The sequence below is a fragment of the Dicentrarchus labrax genome, unplaced genomic scaffold (assembly GCF_905237075.1).
Source record: "Dicentrarchus labrax unplaced genomic scaffold, dlabrax2021, whole genome shotgun sequence".
In the NCBI taxonomy this organism is placed as follows: domain Eukaryota; kingdom Metazoa; phylum Chordata; class Actinopteri; family Moronidae; genus Dicentrarchus; species Dicentrarchus labrax.
The window spans coordinates 14,425,126-14,451,438 of NW_026136718.1; the positions used below are offsets into that span (position 1 = coordinate 14,425,126).

The 26,313-nt window shown below is 37.2% G+C and overlaps 1 long non-coding RNA gene across 1 annotated transcript in view; it reads left to right on the forward strand.

Annotated features, from left to right (window-relative positions):
* The first annotated feature begins 12,455 nt into the window (after nucleotides 1-12,455).
* LOC127350773 (uncharacterized) overlaps nucleotides 12,456-26,313 on the forward strand; it is a 74,626-nt gene continuing 60,768 nt past the window's right edge. Inside the window, exon 1 of the long non-coding RNA XR_007880629.1 lies at nucleotides 12,456-12,538. This is a non-coding gene — a long non-coding RNA (uncharacterized LOC127350773). The remainder of the gene's footprint in view (nucleotides 12,539-26,313) is intronic.

The following is a 26,313-nucleotide window of genomic DNA, read 5'->3' on the forward strand; positions in this document are numbered from 1 at the left end:
GCAGTCCACGGTAAGATTTAACCCCCCCTTTTTTTTTAAAAGAGCTTTCTGCTTTCATGTATGTTTTGTTGCAGTGGAGGAAATAACAAGTGGAAAGCATAACCAGACAGAACCATTTGCAAGTGACCAATGCTATGCTATAAAGTGGTAAGTCTAAAAAACTCTCTTTAAAAGCTAACATGACCAATGTTCCTGTGTGTTTGTGAGTAACTTATATGACTAAAAACGGAGTGAAGGAATGTAGTTACTTAACTGCTAGCTAAAATCCACTCTTTGTTACTAATGTTTATTGTATCTCAATTTAAAAAGATACCAGTGCTTGACTACTAGTAGCATGACTACTGAAAATTCCCCATTCTGATTGGCTGGCAGGTATCCATTAATTCCCAACCAGCAGAGAGTATAACCACACACATCCAACAGAGGTGCTTGTTTGCCTCCAAACGTATTGTGCCTGTATTAAACTTGACATAATGAAAGCATAGTGGGGCTCGTCTGGAGAGCTTGGAGATGTGCAACTAAAAAGGCGAGGAAAAATAAAGAGATGTGAAGAGGTTGCAGGTAAGCGTGTGAGAAAGAAAAAGACACAGCAATAGAGAAAGAGCTAACATGAGACAGAGGGAGAGAAAGCATGATGCAAATTCTCTGTTCTTGTAGGTTTAACACGTTCAAGGTATAAAAAGCAATCAGTGACATTTGTCCTTATGAGTGAGGCAGTGTCCCTAAATTCTACAGTATAGTGCCAATTTTATTTGAGTATCCCAATTTCAGTGTGGAATTTATGTCTTAAAGTAACCTCAATTTTTTTCCCACAATAGGTTATTTTCACAAAATATATTTTGGCATTTGACAGTAGGAAAATCATAGGTGTAAATAATGAAATGACTGATGGCTGCATTCAATTGACTGCTTCCGTTTCAGGGTGCTGGCATTGTGAACGCTGGCTCACCGTCACACGGTCATAGCTTACTGGGTAACTTGAACAGAGCCATCGTTAATGTTATCAGTAACACCTGTGCCTTTCCTATTATGACTAGACATAATACTAAACAATCCACTGTGAAAAAGGCCTATGGAATGAAAAAGTGGCATTGCACTGGCTCTCTGCTAACAGTCCCACAATGCAATACGTCACACTGAAGATTGAAGGTGTCTAAAATCTCAAATTACTGCTCAGTTAAAGTAATGAATGAGTAAACGAGTGAGACGTTTCAAACACAGCTTATATTTCATGAAATTTAAAACATGCAGGTTTCACAGATATCTTTTATTTGACTAAATGTGGCATTTTGTTGGAAAGCTGCTTTGTGTCAGGTGGTTCTTTGACTGGCTCTAAACCTTCCATTGTTTTCAGAAATGGATTAAAAATGTCTTGTAAATATCACATTCTTGCCATCAGCTAACATGAAATAACATTATGACATAGTAGCGCCTCCTAGTCTGACCTAAAGTTCAGTTTTGCGTCTTTACTGCCGCTATGTCAAGGCACACGTGAAGTCCATCACAACTTGTGATGCTGAAGTGTTATTTTGCAATAAGTGTGTCTTCACCACCCACACACTGTATTGTTCCCGTTGATTTCGAGGTCTACCCGGGAAAAGGGGGGGGGGGGAATTGCTGCCTTGTGGTCAGGTGACAGGTTAGGGTCTGCTTCCTCTGGCATCTGTACAATAGTAACAGGGCAGCTGACAACATTTTCCTCTTCATCCTGTGAGTGTGACTCATGGCCGACATGTGTGAAGGGCCTGATTGTTATATAATGTACTGTAATGAGTCTCAGTTTGACCATTTTTTGACCATCTTGCTACAGATTTAAGTTGAAACACAGTGTTAAAGTCTTCAAGAAATTTGACTAGACAAAGGAAAAACTCCCTCAGTTTTGCATTTTTTCCATATTCCACATACATTGTGGGCCAATGTTATGCAGAACAGAGTAATAATACATCTAATACAGTTCCCAGGGTGGGAAATTCTCAGTGTAAATGTGAACATAATCCTGCCACTGACAGATGGATATTCAAATTCACCAGGCACTCTATAGTAAATCATTATTTTGTGTCTGAAATCTACCTGCCACTTTCATATTTTACCAACATTTGGCTGGGAGCTGGTGCTAATTTCCTATGGATGATTTTAAAGTGGTAGTAGCTGGACTCTCAAAACTTTTATCCACTGATTTTTCAAATAGCTTTTGATACACAAGTGGCTAAAAGCCCTCGTGCTATTTGCAGACTTGTCTTATAGTCGGACAACCAGCATACAAGCAGTGATTCTTCAACCAAGTTAAGCTTAAGAGATGCAAGGTTTTCCATTTGTTACACAGGAGCATTCAAGGCCAGTGAAGCTACTATTTGCTACTACTAAGTGTTTCTAGAGTCAAAGTGGAGGTCCCTGGAAATATTTGTCAGATTTCAATAACACGCTTGAAACCACTTATCGTAATTGTAAAAGTAATTGGATGAGTTGTCAGACCAAAGTTCCTGCGTGTGATTATGGTGCAATGGAATGGGGTCAGTTGTCTTGGTCTGTAGTTTGGCCATGTGGTGTCCTGTGCAAGTGACCAACACAAAGTCCATGATGAAGAGTTGCTTTATTTCACATAGTTGAGAGAGTTCATTTATATAAAAAGAAAAAGAAGAAGAATATTATATTTATATTTTTATCTGGCCTGTGTTCCTTGATTCACCTTGACTTTAGTTTGACAGGGTCAGATTCAAGTCGGTACAGAGTGAATAACATTGATTGGGTTTGCAAGTACAAAGTCATGCAGAGAACATTTCTCCAAGTTCTGAGTTCCTATGACCATTTAATCTTCTGTTTCACTTTCCTGTTGAATAAAGTTACTTTTTTTTTTATCCACATAGAGTATTCACCTGCTGGTATATAACATATATACTAATAATATAGTGTCTACGATGTACTGCAATTAAAAGAGGTGAAGTGCATAATTGTCAAGCAGGATCGGGGTCAAGTCGACTACTTAAAGTCAGGTGTGCAATTCTCCTGGGAGTGGGGGTGTATGCTCCCCTTAATTAGGGGTGGGGAAAGCAATCAGAGCATCGCGATTTTCCCTTCGAGGTTGAACATCAATGTACACAACTTCTTAATTGAAATTCAGGAAACTCAATAGACAACAATTCACATCTGTCTGGAGGTTAATTTACTATATCGCAGTGAAGTCTGATTTTGTGGGAGGAGAAGATCTAACGAAAAAATTAGGTTATTGACTGAAAGGAATAAATGTAGTATTAATAAGGCTGAGTCATGCTCCTTGACAATAGCTTCACTTTTTATGCACTGATTTGATTCATATATGAAATGTCATATGACTTGAATTGTATTATTATTGTATAGTCAGTCAAGACTTAAATGCTTGAGGGAAAGTGAGCGCAAGGTTTAGGTTAAATTTATGGTCAATGATTAAATGATGATTAAAGGAGAATATGCGGAGTGCAGTGTTTATATGGAAGTTAACATGAACAAGACTTCAGTCTTTCTATCAGTCTGGCCTTCAGAATAAAAGTGTGTGAATATCTGAAATGTGGTGTTTAATTATCATCTCCTCTAAATGAAAGAAGATATGAATAATTGTTGGCAGAGAAGTTTTGAAACTATCTGTATATACCCTTATTAAAGTGTTCAGGGCTGTTTGAATTAGACATGATTCAATTCCTTTTAATCAGGTGTGCCTTTAACTTTTTCCTTTGGAGAGCCAAAGCTGAAATGTAAAAAAATCCCACATTCCCTTTATTCACTGACATCCCGTGCAAAGTGTCACTCTGCCCACTATGCTCAGATTATACAAAATAATAAATCCTACATATTTAAAGAGCACTTTTTTACCTCACAATAAATATAAATCATATAATATACACATAATATATATATAAATATTCTTCCGCTATAAACATCTGCTGGGCTAAATTATATCAATGCAATAACTAAATAAAATATCCGGTAATGCCTTTTGTTTCTTTGCGACCAAATATATATTAAATTCCAAATAGATCTGTGCACATCTATTTCCATGTCATTATTTCTGCTATGTGACTCTGGGGGACCATAATACCCTCTCTACTCATATCTTTCTTTCTTAATTTATAGAAAATTATAAATAAAAAAAGTCTTCTTCTCTTAAAATAGCAAGATAAACACATGCAACATAAAGAATAATATTTCAAATGTTATATTTGAAGCAATGTTTTATTAAAACTGCTCCTGGCACATTCTTAAAGGCAGTCACATTTACAATGTTTTTTTTTAAAAAAAAAAAAAAGAAAAAAAGAAGAAAAATGTCGTTATAAGCTTAAAAAGGGAGTGTAAAAGGATAGTACTAAAGTGAAAAGTAACCCTTATAACAGTTGGGTTGTGTGCTCATTGCACTCTTGGCTAATACTGAAATATACTTTACTCAGATGTAGTCTCTGTGCAGTTGTGTATATGAAATAGACTTTGTTCTGTGTCAATTCTGCATCTGGACTTGAAAAAAGAGCAATTTCTGCAAAGATCGGGTGCAATTTACAAATGAATTTCCTTCACGCTCGACTGCTTCATAAAAGAATTTGTCCTGACTCAGATTGAACACAGTTGAATGATCCTATCCATATTTCCGTCTTCTTTACAAGACAATGTTTTCCATTTTCTCAAACACAGAAGTCTAAGATTTCCATGTTCTCAGGTGCAACAAGTGTTACTGATTGGGCCTTTTTTTTCTGCCCCCAACCTCTTGTTAGGTTACAGACTGGAACAAAATGACACTGGAAAGAACTCGTGTTTCTTCAAGGATAAAGGGGATCCTTTTGAGGTGACAAAGCTGTACACTGCCACTTTGCACAACTGCACAAAATAAAATGACTGGCATTGCTTTTATATTAAGTGTTTCAACTGCATCCAAGTAGCAATAATTGCCGAATAATCATGGAAAGAAAAAGTAACATAATCAAAACCAATTATTGAAAATTCTATTCTATTAGAGTCTAGATTCCTCCTGGCAGATCACATCTAAATAATCTGACTAATTATTGACTAATCTTTTTTGATTGATTGATTAATCATTGGGCTTAAAAACGTTAAAACTAGTGAAAAAGGCCATCAAAAATTCAGAAAGCTCATGGTATTGTATTCATATGGCTTGTTTTGTCGGCCAACAGTCAAAACAGCTATTCAGTTTACAGTTGAATAGAAAAAAAGACAGCAAATCCTCACAATTGAGAAGCTGGAACCAGAGCATATTTTGCACTTTTATCTATCTGACAGATTGACAGAGCAGGGATCCCCTTCTTCATATATTGTATACAATTGTGTAGCATATTGATCTGGGCTTACAATAATATCTTAATATTATAATAATAATATTATTTGTCTTTACGAAAGGGCCGGATTCATGTTGATGTGTATTTTCAGACGTATTTAAATAAAAAATAAAACAAACTCTGCAGTAACTCTGAGGACTCCCTTGGTTTCACGGACCCAGAACTTTAACAACATTATTTCTCATCCTATTATTCGATTTAAATTGTCTCATCTTCAGTAAGTCTTCATTATAAGCATGTGATGTGTACATGTGTCAACCTCCAAAGCCCATATCAGTAACGAGGTTGAATGAATGCTGATATTATAGCATTCATTTAATACTCTTGTTATATTCTTATTTCTGTGCACTTACATGGATTTTACTTTACTTGTTGATCTTTATGACAATTTCAGTGATCATACCTGTGTGCATATGCAAGGACAGATAGTCACACAAACTTTCTCACATATGACCTCATATACCTGCCATTCACACTTTCAAAATTACTACATGTTATGATGTTAAAACTGCATCGATACATCCTGGCATGATGTGTTCTAACCTTTGGTGCGATTGATTTATGCAAAGCTAAAGGTGAAGCCATTAGTTTCTGGTATGAGATCCCTCTGTGAGGCCGATTCTGAATTTATAAAATTTCAAGGAGCTCTGATAATTTAATTTGGAGTGCCCTTTTATAGGTTAGGTCACCTGCAGCGCGCCCTGCAAATTGAATAAAGAACAGTAATAGAAAACAGGATGTCAGGTGGGCTCCCTGCTTATAAAATCATTAACAACAGTGTGTCTTTTCTCATAAAGCAGCCCATTTATTCTGCGGAGGAAATGTTATGAAAGTGTAGGGAGCAACTCAATTTATTTTTCATTTGGAATTAACTCAGGAGAATCACTGAGAGGGTTAATAGCTGTATGTGTACAACAGCAGTGTGAAGTAATAGGTTTGAGAAAATCCTGTTCAAACTGCTGTCCATTTTCTAAATAATGCTCTCAGCTTATGTGCCTTTTAAGTAAGTTGCAGTTCCAATGTGTGGTCTTAATGTGTTGTTTATAAAATATTTTATTAATACTCTGTTCCTTGTTAACATAGTAATATAATTTTTATTCTAATTAATTCAATATTAACCTAGCTGAGATTTTCTAGTAAATTATCTGTGCATATATTCATCTTCATTGTAAAAAGGAAGGCTAAGAGACAGAAACAGACTGTACCCCCTACATTGGGCTCACGCTGATGGCTTTGTTTGGGTCACATCAGAATAATGCAGCAGCTAGGTCAAATCCTCTTCATCCTTAACAGACTTCCCCAGAGCTCCTGGTGCTCCCAGCATGACTCAGGCCATGTACCGCAGGAGGTAGAAAACCCTGCCTAATCCCTTCAGTGCTTTTACAAATATCTATATTTCCTTGCTGAGGAGATCTGAAGATTACCGCTACAGCCCATGTATCTGTGGACAATGAGTTATTATTATCCGCACATGGTGGTTTTTCATCGGCCCAGCAATCTATTATATGGCCAAGCAGCTTTTCTGCTGTGGATCTTGGGAATACAGTACAGTACGTGTTACAGCAGCTGCAAGACTTGTGTTTATTCTTGTTTTTGGTTTACAAGTAAATATTACTTATTGTTTGCGCAAACACCACAAGCAACATTTTTGTTCTGTACCTTGTTGAATTAAATATTAAAACAAAAAAGTTTTGGAACTATCCTCTGTTAAAAGAACAAGTTTGTTTACTCTTACTGTTAAATTAAAGAACTTAGTTGCATTCAGTGTCGGTCCAACAAGTGGAACAGCATCACACCACCAAGCCCTTATGTCCAGATCACCAAAAAATACCACTTGTACAGACACACTCTGCAGCCTGTGCTTACTACTTTATGATTATCAATTATAAATATACATTGGCCTTCCTCTGTATAGCCTCACTAGGATTACCCAGAAGATGACAAAACTCAGACAATTAAACCCAATAAATAAAAAGAGCAATAGACTCTGTGGCAGATGCAACAAGGAATATTAAGCTACTACTTTAACAGCAGAATAAAACATCCCCAAAGCAGACAACACATTCTGGGAGCCTTGTGCACCATGAAGCCTGTCTGTCCCACCATAAAAAGGCCTCTCAGCCTGTCACACTACTGTCCCACTGCGCTTCCTCAAAGTTTTCAAACATTCTGCGCTGAAATAGGCAGAAACAGCAGAAAGCCCTCACACACCTCACTCAAGGTAGAAATTCATAAGCAAAGTATTACATGTAGAAATCACCACTGGAGGATCCACAGTGAGCATTTTAGCATTTAACATTTAGCCAGAACCAGCATGCCCCTGTTGGTCACGCTACAACTTGGGTGTCTTTGATTTTGGTCACTTAGCATGCCCGCCGGGTGGTGCATTAAATCAGTGATTGATTGAGGTAGATGCAACCTTTTTTTAACTATGCAGATGAGGTACAAGAATGGAACCCATGATGTAGTGTAGAGTGGCAGCTGATGCCCCTAAAAAGTGCCTGGCCACCCCAGCTGCCACCCCCAGTATGCTATCAAATTTAACACACTAATTTCGATTCATTTAAAAAAATAATGTGTTACAAAGCAGACATTAATTCAATGATCTGTTATGGCCACATTTTAGACAAAGAGATTAAGTTAAATGAAAAAGAATATCTGAGGATTTGGAAACAAAACATTTATTTCTAATGATATTTACATTCAATGCTTTATAAATGTGCCCCAATAATGTAATGTTTTTTAGTTTAAGCATCTTCATTGTTTTTTTTAATATATGATGTTTATTTATTAAGTTAAATCAGCATAATATATTTCTGCCACCCCTTAAAGTCTCCATGCCACCCCCTGGCCATCCCATGAATATTTGTCTAGATCTTTCCCTGCTTTTTGCATTTTTGTGCATTGTTGTACTGTTCACAAACCGCTAGGCTAGTGAGACGGTACCCCTCGCAACCCCTGACACTCGGTCAGTGAACATACACGTTCAACATGGAGGTTTTCCAGAGTGTCACCTCTCTGGAGCTCTGCTCTCCTGCAGCTGCAGACACAACAGCAGCTTCTTCTTGGCTGCTGCTGCTGATTGGGCTCCTTTCTTTTGTTCCATTCTCACACGGTTTATCATGATGTTTTCATGTGACTTTTGTTTTTAGTCTGCAAGGAACTTTTATTTTTTGTTGATTCAGGCATCCCATGTGGACAAAAATGGAAGTCTTTTTATCGCCTCATTTATTTGATTTCAAGGGAAACCGACCAGTTGGCAGGCATTAAGAATAACTAAAGAAATAGACAATCTTCTCGCTGTTGGTCTGGTTTGTTTTTGTAGGTCATATAAAGGCATCAGTATTAAATTGAAATTGTTTCATAACCAGTTAAAAACTAGCCTACTTGTAGTGTGTTTAACTACAATCTAAATTACTTACTTTAAAAAGTACGTTAAAGCAACAAGAGTACATTTAATTTGTTACTCCTACTCCCTTCAATATTTAAGACTTATACCGATATATGGGCCAGTACACAGTTTTATTTTTGTCATCCGTCCGAGAGAAGTTTTCAACCTGTTGGAAACACTAGAGATTCATGTATAGTATATTTCAATACAAGGAAACTACAGCTACAGTAATCAGTTGACTAAGTGAGCAAAACAGAAAAGAAATTGGCAAATGCTTTGGGTTGAGTAGCTGATTAATTGTTTTAGTCACATTTCAAGGAGAAATGCCATACATTTGCTGGTTCTGGCTTCTCAAATCTGTATATTTAATGCTTCTCTGTGTCATAGCAAACTGAATGTCTTTGGATTTTGAGGTGATGATAAACTAAAACAAGCACATTTGCAGCATTTTTAGACATAATTATTAATTGAATGATCTAAAAAAATAACTGACAGATTAATCAAGGATTTAAAAAATAACTGATAAGCCATAAAAGATAGCCCTAATTGGGGTTACAAGGTTTTCACCTAAAGACAGTGACATGGCAGTGTAGTCTTAACCACTTACTTTATTTACTCTGTTAGCACATCCAAACTGAAGGGCTCATACATAATGCCTGGTTTTATTTCCCCTGCCTCTACAGATGCAGTCCACATTTGAAGAAAACCGCATAAAAACAGACAGATGTTTTACACACTGTCATCTGCATACACCACGCTATTGAGTGCAATTGAACTCACTATTCCCATGAGTTAATGTATGTGGTCATTAGTGTGATCTGCAATATAAGATATGATCATAATGCAAAATTAAACACGTAGTATACACATATGGGTTATTCATGCAGATTGTGTATTAATTAGCGTAGTGCCTCTCTGGTGTCTTTCATTAGAGGCTGGGCGTTTGAAGTGTTTCTTTACCAGCAGAGGATGCTCATGGCATTACAGCCAACTCTGAAGAAGAAGAGCCTGTTTCCTTTTTCCCTGGAAGTTCACCCACCAGGGAGGCTCTGCTAATAAGTTCCCTGGGCTAAACCCAACCTGTTTTCAGCCTCATTCCCTGCAATACAGAGAGATGCATTTGCTCTTGTAGACATTTCAGTAGAGCTGTTAACGGGTTGTACAAAATATTCTGCTGCATAGTTTTGGACTTTAAAAATTGAGTATTTGTATCATAAAATATAAAAAGAGAGTATGAAGGAAAAACAGAATTTCATTTTTTAGTTTTTTTTTTTCAGTCTCTATGTTCACTTTCCTCACCACTTCACAGCGTTGAATAAGGATTAAATAAATTGCCTCAGTGAGGGTTGAGCCATTACTGGTCATATTTTTACAGCCTAAAACTGAAATGGAAATGAGAGGCAATTATAAAAGTTTTTAATATTACCATTATTCCATGGTGACCCTTAATTTCACACGGTTTGGGCACTTTGGTTAAAGCAGGCGTTTTGAAAGTCACATGGGCTTTTGTTTTTCTTTATGTCTGAAAGTGGGACTTGTCATCGCTTTGACCTCTCAGAGGAGTCCTTTGTGTGCTCACTTTACTATGTTATTTTTTTCTCCCTTTTCAGCTGTGTCAGGGTCTGACTGTCCAGGAACCCAATCTGGCCTGCTGACACAGACGACCGCTTTTACTGGTTTCCGGGATTTCTTTGGGGGTGGGGGTGGGTGGTGATCACAATCTGAAGTGTCCACTACGGTCACTGAAAAGCAGCTGATAGATTTCATTAATTTGATTTCTTTTCTACTGCACACACAAAAAAAAAAACACCACAGATTTAATTTAAATATGATAATTGTATTACTTTCTAAGGATCAGACTCCTCTCCACCATTCTTCATGATACAGTTTTCAAAAAATAAATACATTTAGCAATAAGAATGCATCAAATGATGCTTTAACATCTAAAGTTTATAAAGTTGAAATTAAAGTAAAGCAAATCATTTGAGGACAAATGTTATGTGTAATAATAATGTGTAAATATTTGCTGGGTTCTCAGTCTTCTATGATTGTAAACTTTTTACTTTTGGGAAAATGTGATGTTATGTTTTAAAGACCAAATGATTAAATGACTGGCATATTACTCAATAATGATGAATAATCTTTAGTTGCAGCCCTTCTGGAAATTGAAACGTCCCATTCCTAAATCACAAATTTTAATTTTTTAATTCTAATATTTCCTTTCTGAAATCACAGTGAACATGCTTTTCTCTCCTCTGGCATTGCAAAGCCTTTTTGTCCATCTTGAGCTCTCCCTTTGTTCTCTTTTTCCTCCTCAGTACATTTGTGTGAGAGTGATGCTTGTTGACACATATTTGGACAGGGCAGAGCCTCTTCTATCAGTGGAAGGTGTCTGCATGCTTGTGAAGTTATCACCCCCAACAGATCAAAGAGAGTTGGCACATTATTTATGCATTGCTGAAAGGAGAGGTATTCAGCTGAAGTCGGGCAGCAAAGCATAGCTAGCCCTTATTCTGAAGTAATGACTTCCTCTTGATTGAGTGCTCCCAGTGAAATTCTGAGGCTCTGCTTTGTGTCCTTTTGCTTTGTTCTGTGTAAAAGGCCACTATGTTAGACACAAGACCCAGAGAAAATGTATCCATAAACAGTGGTTTTCAAACATTTTGTCAGAACAAAAAAGTAGAACAGAGCAAAGTTATCACCATATTCCTGCTTCCATGTTTTTTATGAGGAGCGGTCTTTTCTAATATAAATTATAGCTGAAAAGTCAAACACACTTAAAGAAATAACTCTGTCATCTTCTGTTGACTTCACAAGATCTCAGAATAAATGAACAGTGACACAGATACTTTGGGCTAACTTCAAGGTTGCATCCCCCAGACTCTGATGATCCTCAAAAAACCCCCAAAAAAACAACAACACAGTAGAGGCAACACAGCAGTGAGCCTGAGGCAACTCTTTTGCTCCCTTTTACTCTCAGGCTTAAGGCAACAACCTTTGTCCACACATTTCAACAGCTTTCGATTTAAGATGGGAAATATACTGTATGTATCGTGTGCCTTCATTGATTGATTATCTCCATTGTTACATTATAAGCTCTTCAAGTTATGGCTAATGCTTATGTCAGATTTGACTCATGTACTGCAGGATTTAGGAGCATTAGTGGTCTTGCTCGGCGTTTTGTTTATCTCAGCAGTTCAAGATAATAATAAACCAGCAATAAATAATCTGTGCCACTTTAAACAAATGTTTCTGACGACCAATGGAAGCAGATTTAAGCAACTTGCTCACTAAGGACTATTTTCACTCAAAGGTCATCCAGGATAAGTGGGGAGAAGGAGGTACACCTCGTCACTTTTTGAAGGACTAAGTGTTCTGCACTGAAATAGACCACTGGGAGACTCAAATGACTCAAAAGGCTATATCAGCGAGCACTTGTGGTCGACGTTATTTATTTATTAATTTGAGGCCTGTCTACTGACACATCTGAGTGGTCTAATTGCTGCGAATTGACACCGGTTACTGTCCATAATGGGAGCTTGGGAGTCTTTCCTAACCGCGGTTCATTCAGCCGCCCCTCGCTGCAACTTAACTGCCCTTAAAATGTCTGATTGCAACACGGGAGCTGTGGGGCGAGACAGGATTATCAGTCTTTGTTGTGTGACTGTGTCTATTATCCTGACCTCTATTCACAGTGGGCCCTTAGGAGTGTCGCTTCCAGCCACACAGCAAACTACCCCATCCCCGACAAACAACAAGTGAACCAGAGATCTCCCCCTGTCCCAATGCACTAGACACTTACAGCTCCAACACTGGGCAAAGCACTCCACTGCAGGTAAGGCTATCAAATCCCTATTGATTTAATAAAGATAAATTGGAGGCACTTCCTTTCAATGTTATTGCTGCAGAAGCGATTGATTGTTTGTGTTGACTGGTGATATTGGCACCTAGCTGGGTGACTGCTGTTAGTTTAGGAAGTTCATTACTATTGAGGAGCTGCTGGGAGAGTCTTTAATAAGGAGATAAAATGCGGCCAGGACGTTTGGGCTGCTCTTAGCGTGCTGTGTTGTTAAATGTGACGGTGGTGGTGAACTGTGTAAGCTCTGTAGCTGTGAGTGTGTGTGTGTGTGTGTGAACATGCATGTTATTTTGGTAGAGGGATGGGCACCTTGACATCACAATATTTTCTTCAAAACAGTGTAGCATGTGTGTCATTTATTAATTATCCTAAGTAGTGGTTATTTTCTTCTGGTATTTATGTTACCATGTTATTTATTTTTTTGATGTAATTATAATGGCTCAGTTTTAAAAAATTTAAAAGTCTGCACTAAAGAAATTAATTTAGGAAATACATTGTGCTGCCATTAGATGTTTTTTAAGTAAAACTGTATTCATGTTGAAGTTAATAATATAATACATTTTGATTTGACACATTTTGAAGTGTTCATAAGTGAAAAAAAAGAATAAATTGTTGAATTATTATAATTTCTTATTATATATGTTCTGGCGATTAACATTTAATTTGACATCAGAGGATAGGGTTTAATATTGATAGCAAAAAATAATAATGTTGATAGAGTAGCTCAGTTGGAGGGGAAATGTATCTAAGAAAAACCTGCATCAGGAAATTAAAGTTTTCATCTCTTTTATAATTTCATGAAAAAGGATTCTGTGTGGTCATTTAATATAGTTATTTTTTTGGATGGAAATTAGGTTTCTATGCAGAACAAGATCCTCTTTGTGCTGCTGGCATACGGTAAGAATAGTGCAACAATGCCAGAGGACACAAATAGGGATCCGCTGCTCCCTGAGGTTTGTGGATTGAAGTCTGGCACGACACAGCACACAGGCGTAGTAAGTTTTGGAATCCAGTTCCATAAATACATACCCATTAAGGCACAACTGATTAATTCATCATGTTTGTTTTTATGGTGGATGTCATGTACCCTATATATATAAACTCTCTGTAATCATAAAGATGTCAAGGCACCGAAGGTTTTGAGGGCTTCTGTGGCACATTTTCAATATAAAATTTGACCTAAAACCTAAATACGCACATGATGAATGAAGGATGAAGAGAGACAATGGATTTTTTTCCCCCTTCTTTTGCTTTTAGTATTCGCATAGTCGATTGAAATGTCTATGCTGTCATGGCGGGTTAAAAAGAGGAAAGGGCATTGGAGTTAACATCATCATTCATTAAGCCTTTTATAAAACCAAATATGGTGGTACTGGTTTCTCTGAGCCTATTCTTTCAGAAAAACACTGCAAGCATATTCTTCTCCATCTGTCTTGAGAACTTTCAACCACAGTATAGTGTGAATTCAATTTATTTCTGTGTGCCCTGATTCACCACAAATTGCTTAATGGTTTGAAACTCACTCCTGACAGCACCATTAGAGACTTGTACAGAGATAATTTCCAGTGAGGGCCATTAGAGATGTTTTGTATTTTATGCAATTTTTGTTGCTGAAGAGTATTGAAATGGGGTCATCCTACGACTACGTGCTCTGTTGGACAAACGTGAAAAAGACAATATAAACCAATTCAAAGCAGAATACCCACAGCTTTTAGAAGTCCCAAGTTGAAAACCATACATTTTTAAGATAAAAACCAAATAAATAGACCAAATAGGGGCATCTGGAGGGCACTTTTCTACCTCACACACATGGTGTAATTAGACAGTTTTAGACAATTGTTGAGAACAAAGCGGCAATGATTTTGGCATCCTGCGGTTACAGGAAATAACTCTTTAAACTCACTTCGTAGATTGTTATTGCGGAAGTTCTCTCAAACTTGTCCCACTGTCAACCAGAGCCGGCCCACAGACTACAGAGTCTCACTTATCCTCCCTCAGCCCACTACATCAGATGGGGATGATTGCAGTCTTGAAATCAATGAAACCGCAAACCTCCCTGATAATATTCCCTCTTGGGGTGCAGTGGCAGATGCAGTTGGGTCACTATTTATCCATCCACCAGAGTCTATACTGGAGATTAGTGTGCAACGATTTGATGCCAAAATCTGCATAATTACCAAAACTGTTAAAAAGTGTATGGACAGAACAGACATTATTTTATTGTAAGTATTTTATGATATAGAAATAATCAATGTTCTATAGATGGAATCATTAATAATCCTATATACATTGACAGTGAGTTAGCACGTTTTGATATTTGTACTTTTTGTTCTTTAGTGTTGAGAGGAAACACTCAGGAACACTTGTACATGATGACACTTTTGTTCTTTGTATTTGTGAGATCATGCCCCCTGGAGAAACATCCACGGATCTCTAAGTGGACCGATTTGACAATATAAAAGTCTCTCAAGCCCTCCGATCAATCATTGCTTTCCACTGCATTATTCCCCAAACAATAAAAAGACAATATCAGATTAATATATAGTCTGTTCTTGGCTGGGATTTATCCTTGTGGGGCGGGCAACGTCTCCTTGTCTGAAGTCACCAAGCAGTAAGAAGGATTTGGTTGACAGAACACAGCGGGGCCCAGAGACGTCTCTGCATTTGAGGTCACTGGTGGATAGCAAAGTTATCTAAAGCCCCAGTTTGTGTTGATTTGCCCCCCTCCATCCCAGAGTGAGTGTCAGAGATTAGTGGTGCATCCATCCTCCGTGACCTCTAGGAGCTAAAGAGATACCGCATTGCCATCTTGTGACGTGTCAGACAATGCAAGGCCAAGACTGCCATTTCAATGCCATGCTACGCCACTGGATGGCCCTTTTGTGAAATGCTTTAGAATGGTGGCCTTGCATATCATTTCAGCTTGTGTGCACCATCATAGGCACCATCCCCCCATTCCCTGAACTAGCTTTTACAGGCTACAAGGTTGTTCTGCAGAGGCATGTACTGTAATGGCATCACTAAGAGTAGGAATGCACTAAAGTTATGTGGGAAGGTTAAGATAAGTTTGCAGCTGTCAGACCTATTGGAAAATCACAGGAAAATCTCAGGAGACTATTTCCAACACTTCACCTTCACATCTTTAGTGTTATTTTTACCAAATTTTAAAGCAAATGTTAAAGCTTACAAAAAGAAGCAACTTGCTTGCCTCTTACTGACTTATTATTGCTTTTTCATCTGAAATTGTTTATCCTAACCTAAATGCCAATTCTAATCATACAGAACAGACCTATTGTGTAAAAATCTTTCTTTTAGGTCTTGCATTTTTTAGTATAATTGGTTATTTGATAAAGGGCCATAGTCTCATGATGAATTGACGGACCTTCACGCGCGATTAATCAACCGTTATTAGATATTCAGACCTGAGATTCCAGCATATTTCTCATTTTGACTGACAAGCCAGTGGTGGAAATAGACTAAACTAATACAAGTAGTGTCAAAATGTCAAATGGACCATCTCTGAGAACATCAACAAAATGTCTGTATTGAATCTCTCTAAGGCTTCAGTATTCCCTGGCTCAAACCACAGAACTCAATACAACCAGAAAACTGGCATAAAAACCTCAGTCAGATATCTGACATTCCCATTTCTGAGGCTGTCAGGGCTTCTCCTGGCTCTGGCATTGTGTGATCTATAAATCGTTCCCCTAAGGAAGTGGAGTTACTCAGAAAACACCATAGATTCCACCCACCATGTTAGATGTGAGCATGTCAAGCTATACCAAAAGGCATATTTTACAATATATAGTGAAAAAGTCTGCTGAGATGTATCGAAGTGGGTATTGGCATGGTAAAAGCATTATCTCAGAATAACAAATTGTCTCTTCTTAATATCAACAGTGATCGTAAAACCCTCGAAAGTGACACACTTTTCAGTGATAAATATGAAATCACTGTAACATAAAGTGTAGAGCAGTGGAGCAGTTCACCTTTTTCTGAATACCATTTCTTCAAATGTCTCCAGTGAAATAATTTAGTCTACTTTCAGACAATGTCTGCAAATGCACACGGTTGTCACACACAGTGAGGTTTCTGATTTTGACTGTGTCACTATATTCTTGTTTCTGTCATATGTATATTGTATAAATAGTGTGTATAATATTATGTATTATTAATGCTTTGGCCAGTACTGTATATGGCCCAAAGCAAAACTCATAAACCCATCTCAGTAGGGACATGCAGAGCTTACTGAAAAGGCAAGTGCTTCAATAAAAAACAGGAAATCCCATCACCTGCAGCATTTTTGGGGGTGTTCCACCTTTTAAACAACAGCACACAATTGTATAGATGGATACTTTTATTCTCTGTATGCATCTGATTAGCTGTTCTTTCTCCTTATCTAGATCTGAAAACTGAAATGTAGCATTCTGTTCCAAAATGTCTGTATCTGTTTTGGCAAATAAGAAAAAGAAACAGAAAACCTTTACCTCAGGTCAGCTCATGCAATAAGTTGCAACTGCTTTCAGTAAGCAATCTACTGTATTTTGTATATGTTTTTTTAATAGAGTAGGGTCTTTCTTAAAGAATATTTTCACCATTTTTGTCAACATTCTATGTTTGTGTGACTGACAAATAGTTCAGTTTCAGAGGTGAACTTGAGGTTATAAGGATTTTTTATAAACAAGATGCTGTTTTAGACATTTCTTCTGTACATACCCAGTTCCTCACTACTGGTGGGTGCTGTGTGGAAAGAAGAAATAATCATTTGGCAGGAAGAAATAAGTGCTGCACTACACCGGGCAGCAAAGGTGTTTGAATTCACTTGGCTAATAGTGTGAGACATGGCCCTTCAGGTCATCAATTATTATAAATTAATGATTTTAAAAACTGCAATTACACCAGGGGTTGTGAATTATTTAATAAGCACAAGCACAGATTAGTGGGACATTGTCCACTCTATGCCAATGTTTTAAAACAGGATTGGTTACTTTGAAGTTTTTGTTTTATTATCTCCTAAATAGGCGTTCAAGCACACTGAGAAAATATACCATACGACACCTATTTGTTTTTTACTCAAACGTTGCATGAGGATCATTAGATATATTCAAACAGTTGCTAAGAGGGTTTTAATGGAAAGCTATGGATAAAAATGTAAACTAATACTGTGCTTATGTCTGAATTTATATTATTTTGAGCATTCCTGTAAGTGTTAGCCACTTTTACCGGCCAGGACACTCTGCGGCTAGATGCTTGTTTTAAATTGAAAGTTTATTTGCTTGGTTTGTCTAGTTAATTTCAATGCAAATGACACAAGCGTTTCATATGTACATATTCACAGCAAAGGAGCTTGTGAATCACACTGGCAAGGAGCGGCATTTGTGTGTTAGTTTGTATTGATTACAGTGGTGGGAAAAGAAGACAACTTATCTGTTCTGAACCATTCATACATATCGTAACCTGGCTTTTAAGTTAAAACAATGTGTCACTCTTACAGCCCTGCTACACTTTCACTCAGGGTGAAGTAAAATAGAAGTTGCTTTTCATTATGCTCATGCTCTTGACTGGCAAAAAGCTTGGTGTGTGATGGGTCATGTTTATTGTGGAGGTGTCAGCAGGTCCATACAACCAGACTGGACTGGTATAATAACCATATAATTTGAGTAGTCAGTCCCTTTCCAAGTTGCAACATAGAGAAGAAACTGTCCATCAAGTGCTGCAGCTTGCCTTTTAAATGGCCCTTTTCAAGTGATACTAGCCGCTCGGGCACTTGCATTTCAGTTTCATGCATGGAGCTTTCATTACATTACAATTTTAAGAGCACTTTGAGGGCTGTTTAAGTAGTGTTTAAAAGGAAACTATTCATATTACTCTTAACTGAGTGGAACAGGCGGTCAGGACCTGAGTCTTACTACCAATGATATGGCCTTGCCTCAATAAGGGCTCTAACAATATGCCTGGCAGTCAGGAGTTAATGATGAGTATTGGACGGAATGACATTATCTGCTTAGTGTTCATCTCCAAGAGCACTGCCACATAATGTGCTACCTGGGCCCAAGGCAGAATCTGTGTTCGTACCTAGATAGGACCCCAGCTGCGTGTTCCACAGAGATAGCAAACCACAAAAGTAGCCATGACCAAAATGCTGATAATGGAATCAGTGACATTTGATGTGTTAGTTTAATCCCCCCACTTTGAGACTCTCTCACTTTATTTATCAATTCATTTTGTGGATTTGGTCCACCTTGGCTGAGAGAGGTTTAGATGTCTGGCTTGCAGGAGGACTTTCAGTTGATTGATATGTTATTCACATAAAATATGTCCTGGTTCAATGTTTATAACTTTTCTGCCCTCAATCGAATAGATGGACTGTTATTTATAATATATGAGGAAATGCACATAATAAAGGAACTATTATAATGTGATTTTTGAACTGTGACCCCGTTTTCAAAATTCAAAATTCTCATGACAAGCTCTCTCAGACAGAGGCTGCTATGTGATTTTTTTTTAGTAGTAAGGGAAATGAGCCAGAGTTAGCCTAAAAGGCACATTTCCATTCATTGTCTCTGGCCAGATATTAAAAAGACTATTCAATGAAAAAAAAAAAAGAAATAACCTATCTTAAAAAAAAAAAAAATGTATACACACAACATGATAAATATACACAAAACAGTACAGTAGTACACATCCACCAATTGAGTATGACATGTGTTCTATTTTCAAGAGCACCCAGGTGTTTAAATTAGACATTTCAGAGCAGTTTTTTCTATAAAAGAATATTTTTACTGTAAAAAAATATCAATATATATCTCTCTCAAATCAGATGACCCCTTGTGGTGTGCCAAACTCAAGGTTGAGAAATGCTAACTGAGACTAACCAGCAGCTGTGACTAAGTTAGCTGGTTTCTTGGTCAACATGAAGAAAATGAATTCAAAATGATTATATTATTAGGTTTTTTTACGATATAGGTCACAGCTTACCAGGTAGCATTAAGAGATCAGTTCGGAGACATTTTTTACATGAGAGCCAGACACACATCGACCATACTGTAACATAATTTTATTATTGTAAAAAAAAAAAAAAACTCCATTAAGAAATAGTATGACTACATTACAAACAAATCCTTCACTAATGAGAAAAGCAGTCGCAACGAGGAAACAGAAGATGCTGAATATGAAAAATCAATGAGTAAGCTGTATGCAAGAGCCCAGATATCATAGTCTGCTACTGTACATGCTGTATGGGCTTATTTGTGCTGCACGGGTTTACTATGCTATTACTATGCTTTCTTCCTTGAATCGACTTCAGAGCAGACTGTTTTCAGATGCCTCTCCAAGTTCTACCACATGCCATGATTAATTCAGCCGTAATGTATGTTAATGTATGTTAATCTGTGTCACTGATATGCTAATGAATACCTTACTCCCACAATCCAACTTGTCCGTGGTGGCAACACACACTCGTTGAAGGAGGTGCGACGTTGAAATTCTGAGGAAGGATTGTCTGTACAAATTGTATTTATACAGTAGGCCTGTGCTGCTTTGTGAGTTGTTTGTGGCAAACATGAGGCTTGCCTTTAATATTGTCCAGCATTTCAACAAAATTATAAAAATAAAACACATCACCCTGTAGTAATACAAATTATAATATGTAAAATAAGTTAGTGTTAGAGGTCTTTTCGTGAAGTCTTTTCTTGGTTTGCTTTTGTTAAAGTTTGTCAGAGAGTAAGCAAAATGGCAGATTTTTTTTTGCATTTTAATAGTATGCTGAGGTTGTGTCAGAAAGAAATTGAGCTTTGTTTTGGACTACTATAAAAATAAACTAAAGAATAAAGGCTAAATAGAGAGTACATTTACACAGTACACAACATATGTTATTTAAAATCTGAGCTGCCCTCTTCTGAGTTGTTTTTCAAATGCATAACATCCCCAAGCAATATGATCTCTATATTAACAGTAGATGGCACCAAGTCATCGTGATGTAAAGGGTGAGATTTAACTCAACTATTATTTGGAATTCCAGTTGCACCATGAATAATTGGGTTATGGGGGAAAAGAGAAAAAAAAAAAAAAAAGCTGGCCACCCAAATCCGTGGGATGGAATAATTTTGCTGTATTTTTGTAGTTTAAACTTCCACATTTAGAAATGAAGAAATACCAGTGCAGTTTAGCTCATTTAAAAAAAAAAAGAAGATCTGTCTGTAATCAGATCAGTCTGATACAGTTTGGGAGCAACCGTGCTGATATTGTTATTATGCATGTGACGTTTATTGGAACTGAAAGCTCACTGGTTTGTGTTGCTACAAACCTGTGAGGTGCTCAGTGGAAGGATTGCAGAGGTGTTTACAACCAACACCAAAATACAATCCCTGTGAAATATTTTGCGGCACCAAGTAGAAGAAATGTCAGGGACAGAGTGAAGGCTTGTGTTTGCTGGAGATAACTCTCTTTGAACCTTGACCTTCAGGCTCCTTGGTCACTGTTACTTGTTGTACTTTAAGAGGCCTGAATGCATCGATGGTATCGTACATAACATAACATAACATATTTCTTCAATACACTTGTGCTCTCGCCTTAGAGTTCATTGTGAAGTTACCTTGTCTGGACGGAGGACACCTGCATCCATGTAAAAATGACTTTGGAATTAATAATTTTCGGGCCACCACTTGAGTGAATATTTTATGATTCTATTCCGCTCTATTTGTCTTGGTTTGTGACAATCAAGCCATTGGAAAACAGTTTATCAATTATTCACATTTGCTCAACAGGCTCATCAAAATTTATCATAATGGTCAAATGACGAGACACCTGGTAATACAGGAAAAAAGCTGTTGAACAATTTTGTTTTCATAATTAAGTTTTTGAGGACAATGTGAAAACATAAGAATTAATGAGGACAAGATACAAGATGTTTGATAATGATATTGTTGAATCAGGGGCACAATGAGCGAGGAGGAAATTATATGAGAGAGTGTTCAAGGTGAGACTGGAATCATGAACTTTCTAGCATATACAGTACATTATACAATTCTAATTTTGACTTCTTAACATTTAAATTTATTGTTGTAATTTCTCCTGTATTTAAATCTTACTTTTTTATTTTTACATTTTTGAAAAAGTAAATAATTATACTCATGACATTTCTTGGTCAGCATAAAATATTATTAGGGCTTATAGATTTCATCATTTTGTGATTTATAGTTTTTTAATATCAGCGCAGAGGTTTAATTTGATGACAAAAGCTCTTGGTTAAAATGGTTAAATGACAATTAAAAGTAACTTAATTTTCTGTATTAAGATTTATATGCCTAATTGCACCTGTGTGTGATGCAATTTTTCTTTTCTTGTTTCATTTCCCTTCATCAACTTTATTTTCCCTTTTTTCTGGACAAACTATTAATGATCGGGAAAACACAGCTTACATTCGTACTCATAAACACACTCTGGCCATTTGCTTAGTCAATGTTGTAAAAGATAATGACATGTTGAAAATAAATGAGCCCACTCATAATCATGCCTAATCTGCCATTGCAGCCCTTCTTGCGACAGACATTAATCACGTCTGAATCCAGTGGGATATTTTATTTGCAGTGCCTCAGGATAGGTAAGTGAGTGTAGACACTTCAGCCAGATCCGAGTTGCACTGACTATAATACAATGACCACTAATTGCTAATTATGAAATTCTCTGATGGGCAGAAGCGCAGTGGGTTCATCCCCATTATTGTTTATTCCTCATTATGTTGAGCTTTGTGCTAACGATTCCATTTTACTCACAGCGCACACTGAAGAGTTTACCTACTGTCATGTGCAATATATATACAGAGCTGGATATAGTCATTGCACATAGGTCAAGACTGCACAAAAACAAAGCTTTAAAAGGACTGTTTTCAACTGTGCCATTTCATAGTCTTAATTGAATTTAAACGATTGTTTGCTTAGAGGGCCATAAAGTCCCTCAACAAAATGTCTCTAGAATGGAGCCATAACATCAAGTGAAGTCTTTAAAACAGTCAAGGAAACATAACAACAAATCTCTGAACAGCTCAACTGTAAAAACTAATTGTTATTGTTTGTGGAAAACTCTTCCACAAAGCAATTCAGCTTTGAATCAAGACAAGATCCAGGCAAATATATGGAATGTAATTTTACAGCTTAGTTGTGTTCTTGCAATTCCCAAATGGTCACCCTCCGGATAGACTAAAGATTGCGCCGCAGCAGGGCTACTAATGACTCTAATAGTTTTGCCGTTCTGAAAATACTGCTCAGCAACCAGCACTGATCATACTATCTGAGGTTTTGAACATGCAGCGCAAACAATTACTGCATATCGATGCCTTAATACATAGAGTTTCACAGTAGGTCCCTGCCACATGTTGTTTCCAGGATGCTTGGAGGCAGCCGATACAGCAGATCACCCTCCCAGGGCCACTCTTCTGCACTTCTGCTGCCAGACAGTATCATTACTAATGACTCCTAAATCTGTCATCAATTTCCATCAGACCATCTGCTTGCTGCCCTTTACATATTATAGGTTTGTGTATTAGATATAGAGAAGCATTAGTCAATATCATCAATGTGGGTGAGCGCAACGTCTCACTCAGCCCATCCTTGAAGTCAGCATTGATCTCCCTGAATTGTATTTTTGTTAAAAAACGATTTGTATGGGGTAAATGATGTCGGTAACACACTTGAAGACAATCTTGAGGTGCCCATAAGTATATATGCAGTAAATATGATGGAAATTCAGTAATTATTCTTCATAAAAGCAATCATTCTGCTACCTTGAACCCGCTAATGTGTCTCAAATTTACTTTGTCACAACACTGTGTAGTTACATAAGGACATTTGCAGTTCTGACATTCTGGAGCAAGGGATTTCTTTGCAAGCACATGGGTTTCAGCTCATTTATTAAAGTAGGACACCCCTGCGCAGCCTGCCGCTCTGCTCTGCAGTGTTATTGTACAGTACAAGAAGCGTGACGTGACAAGAATATCAATTTGTTCAAGGAGGCATTTTGCTCTCTGATTGACAGTAACTTCTTATTAGGTATATTCCAGCATGCTTGTGCACGCAGTTTCTAAGTTTTTAAGGGAAAGTCCTTCAGGTCAGGTTTTGTCTCCCATTTTGTGTTAATAGAGAGGCAAAGTGAGGAACGACATACTAATTTGTGAACCACTGTACAACATATTTCCACTGATGCTGAAACTTCCGTAGTTATTAATGATTAATAGTTTAACACTCAAAATTTCAGTTAAACTGCTTCATTTGGACTGAATAGGTGTGGTTTCATCAGACTGTATTGACAGTGAGCACAAAAAAACCCACCAACAGTATTCGGATTATGATTTAGATTTTGCTAAATGCTGATTGGTGCACACAAGTATGTGAGATCACCTCCTTCCAACCGATTTCCGCCCACTGCCAACCAGTGAGAAAAGCACAAAGGGAAAGAAAATAAATAGAAAAATCTCTCATATGAATGAATCAAACCGTTCTAACTTTGGCAGATCGTGTTTTATTACATCACTCATAGTAAGGAGCAGCTCGAGGAAATAGGTTTTCAGAGCATTTAAAGGTTGGAATGAGTAGGCATGGGAGTAAAGATGCTTGTTTGCCCACTCAGTTCTTCCCTCAGTTTAGTCACATAGCTTTAGAACCCCTGACCTGCTTTAAGTCTGCTCAAAGCCAGATCAAATGATAAGGTTTTTAGGTCTGGACTTGGATTAAATTGTGACCAAATTCAATTAGAAAGTGAATTTCTTCTGGGCTTCTTCATGAGGAACAGTACAGACCAAAGCTATAGTATGTAAAGCCCTTCCAACAACCCATGGGATTGTCTCAATCAATTTGGTTTCACCTGACCTATTTATTGCATTCAAATGCCTAGGGAGTGAAGCTAATTTAAATACTGGAGAGGTGATGTTTGTTTCACCCTTGGCTATTGAGTGGGCCTTAAATTATACATCCTCGGTAGCAAGGAAATATACCGTTGGTGGTCATGGTTGGGTCAGAAGGCTTTTGCAGCATCTATCCTTCAGTCTATGCTACAGTTTTATATCTGTTCTCTTTGCTGGAGAAGTCATGATAATAACCCTGTTGGCATTAAAAAGCAGGAGCTGTGATTAACAGTGTGCTTTTGGACCAGATATTCTGTAATTTTATAATTGAAAGCAGCGCTCTAAGTACTCTCAGTGTTTTCAGATTACTTTGTTATTGAGAGTAAAAAAGGTTCAAGTGTCTGAATTTGTCTGAACCTGAGTGAAAGTTGCAAACATTGATTTCATATGGCATTTACAACACGGTGAGATAAAGTATCTCATATTATCCATCCATCCATCATTCATTTTTTATGTAATTGCTTCAGGGTAAAGACTGAAAACGAACAGAATTCAATTGCAGTTTGATTTTTCAGGTTTTCATCATCCCGTGTTATCAAGAGGAGTCATTTTTGTATCACGTTTGCGATGGCAATAATTTGATTGAATCCCTGCCACCAGCTCAACTATTTTATTCCAAAACACCTCTGTTCTTCTATACTTCTTCATTTCTGACATTCCAATTATCTTTGCATCAATCATTAAAATCTATTAACATTTCATGTGTTTTTTTATGGATTATCTTATGCTGCAGTTCTAGTCTTAATGCTGAAAGATTTTTTCTGACAGAATAAAATTTTTACTGCTCATTATATTTGATTCTGTGTGTCACTATATCATGCAACATCCAAATGGACTCATACACACTTCCTCCTAATCGAGATTATAGCAGTATCCGGTGTTTTATGATACGCCGCTTTAATTAAAATTTAAGGTGTTTTTCTCCTTTGATCCAACTTATAGGATATAAAGTAACACTGCATTTCATGAATATGAGTCATGCTGTGAATTAACATTTTATTGCATTGTGTATTTCTCTGTAAGACATGGGTCACCAGTACTTTAAAGTACTTTTTAATGGTCTGATTTAGCATACATGCAATATTAAATCTAAATTTATTTTCTTGATTAATGGTCTATAAAATGTCAGAAAATTGTAAAGTGAAGTTTTCAAACATCTTATTTTGTTCAATCAGCTTTCCAAAACCCAAAGATACTGAATTGAACATGATATAAATAGAAATAAGAAGCTGGGACCAGAGAATATTTTGAACTTTTACTTATAAAATGACTTAATTATTAATTCATTATCAATAAAGTTGCTAATTTAGACTAAATATATTTAACCAGTGCCGTCCCTTTGTTGATAAGTATATGCATGTGTGACATCATGGTCCAAATATTCTTCACCATTTTCATATTTACAGATTACCTAGTTATATTTAACCTCCACACACTCAAAAAAATGTTTGTTCTTACTCCTACTGAAGCTGTCACTCTTTGGGTTGCTTTCCAGAGAAACCCCATGGTAAGATTCATTACAGCCAGGAAGCGGATCAGTGCTGAATAACTAGCTCACGGTGGCTTTTAAAGGCCTCCAACCTCCGCAACAACAGGAACCTGAAACTCTATACCCTATCCATTAAGTGCATAACTTAGGAGGGACAACACCTCCACTAAATGAACTTGATAGGATTGTATTTGTCAGCAGGGGATCAGTGTCAGGGTTAGACTTGGGTCTAATTTCCAGTATTATGTAGATTTGGAGTTTTCAGATTTTGGTTGAAAAACTCACAAAAGTCGAGGATTAGAGGAAAAATAGCAACTGTGTGGATTTGTGGCTCAAACTAATAAAGGGGAGGTCACAATTTAAAAA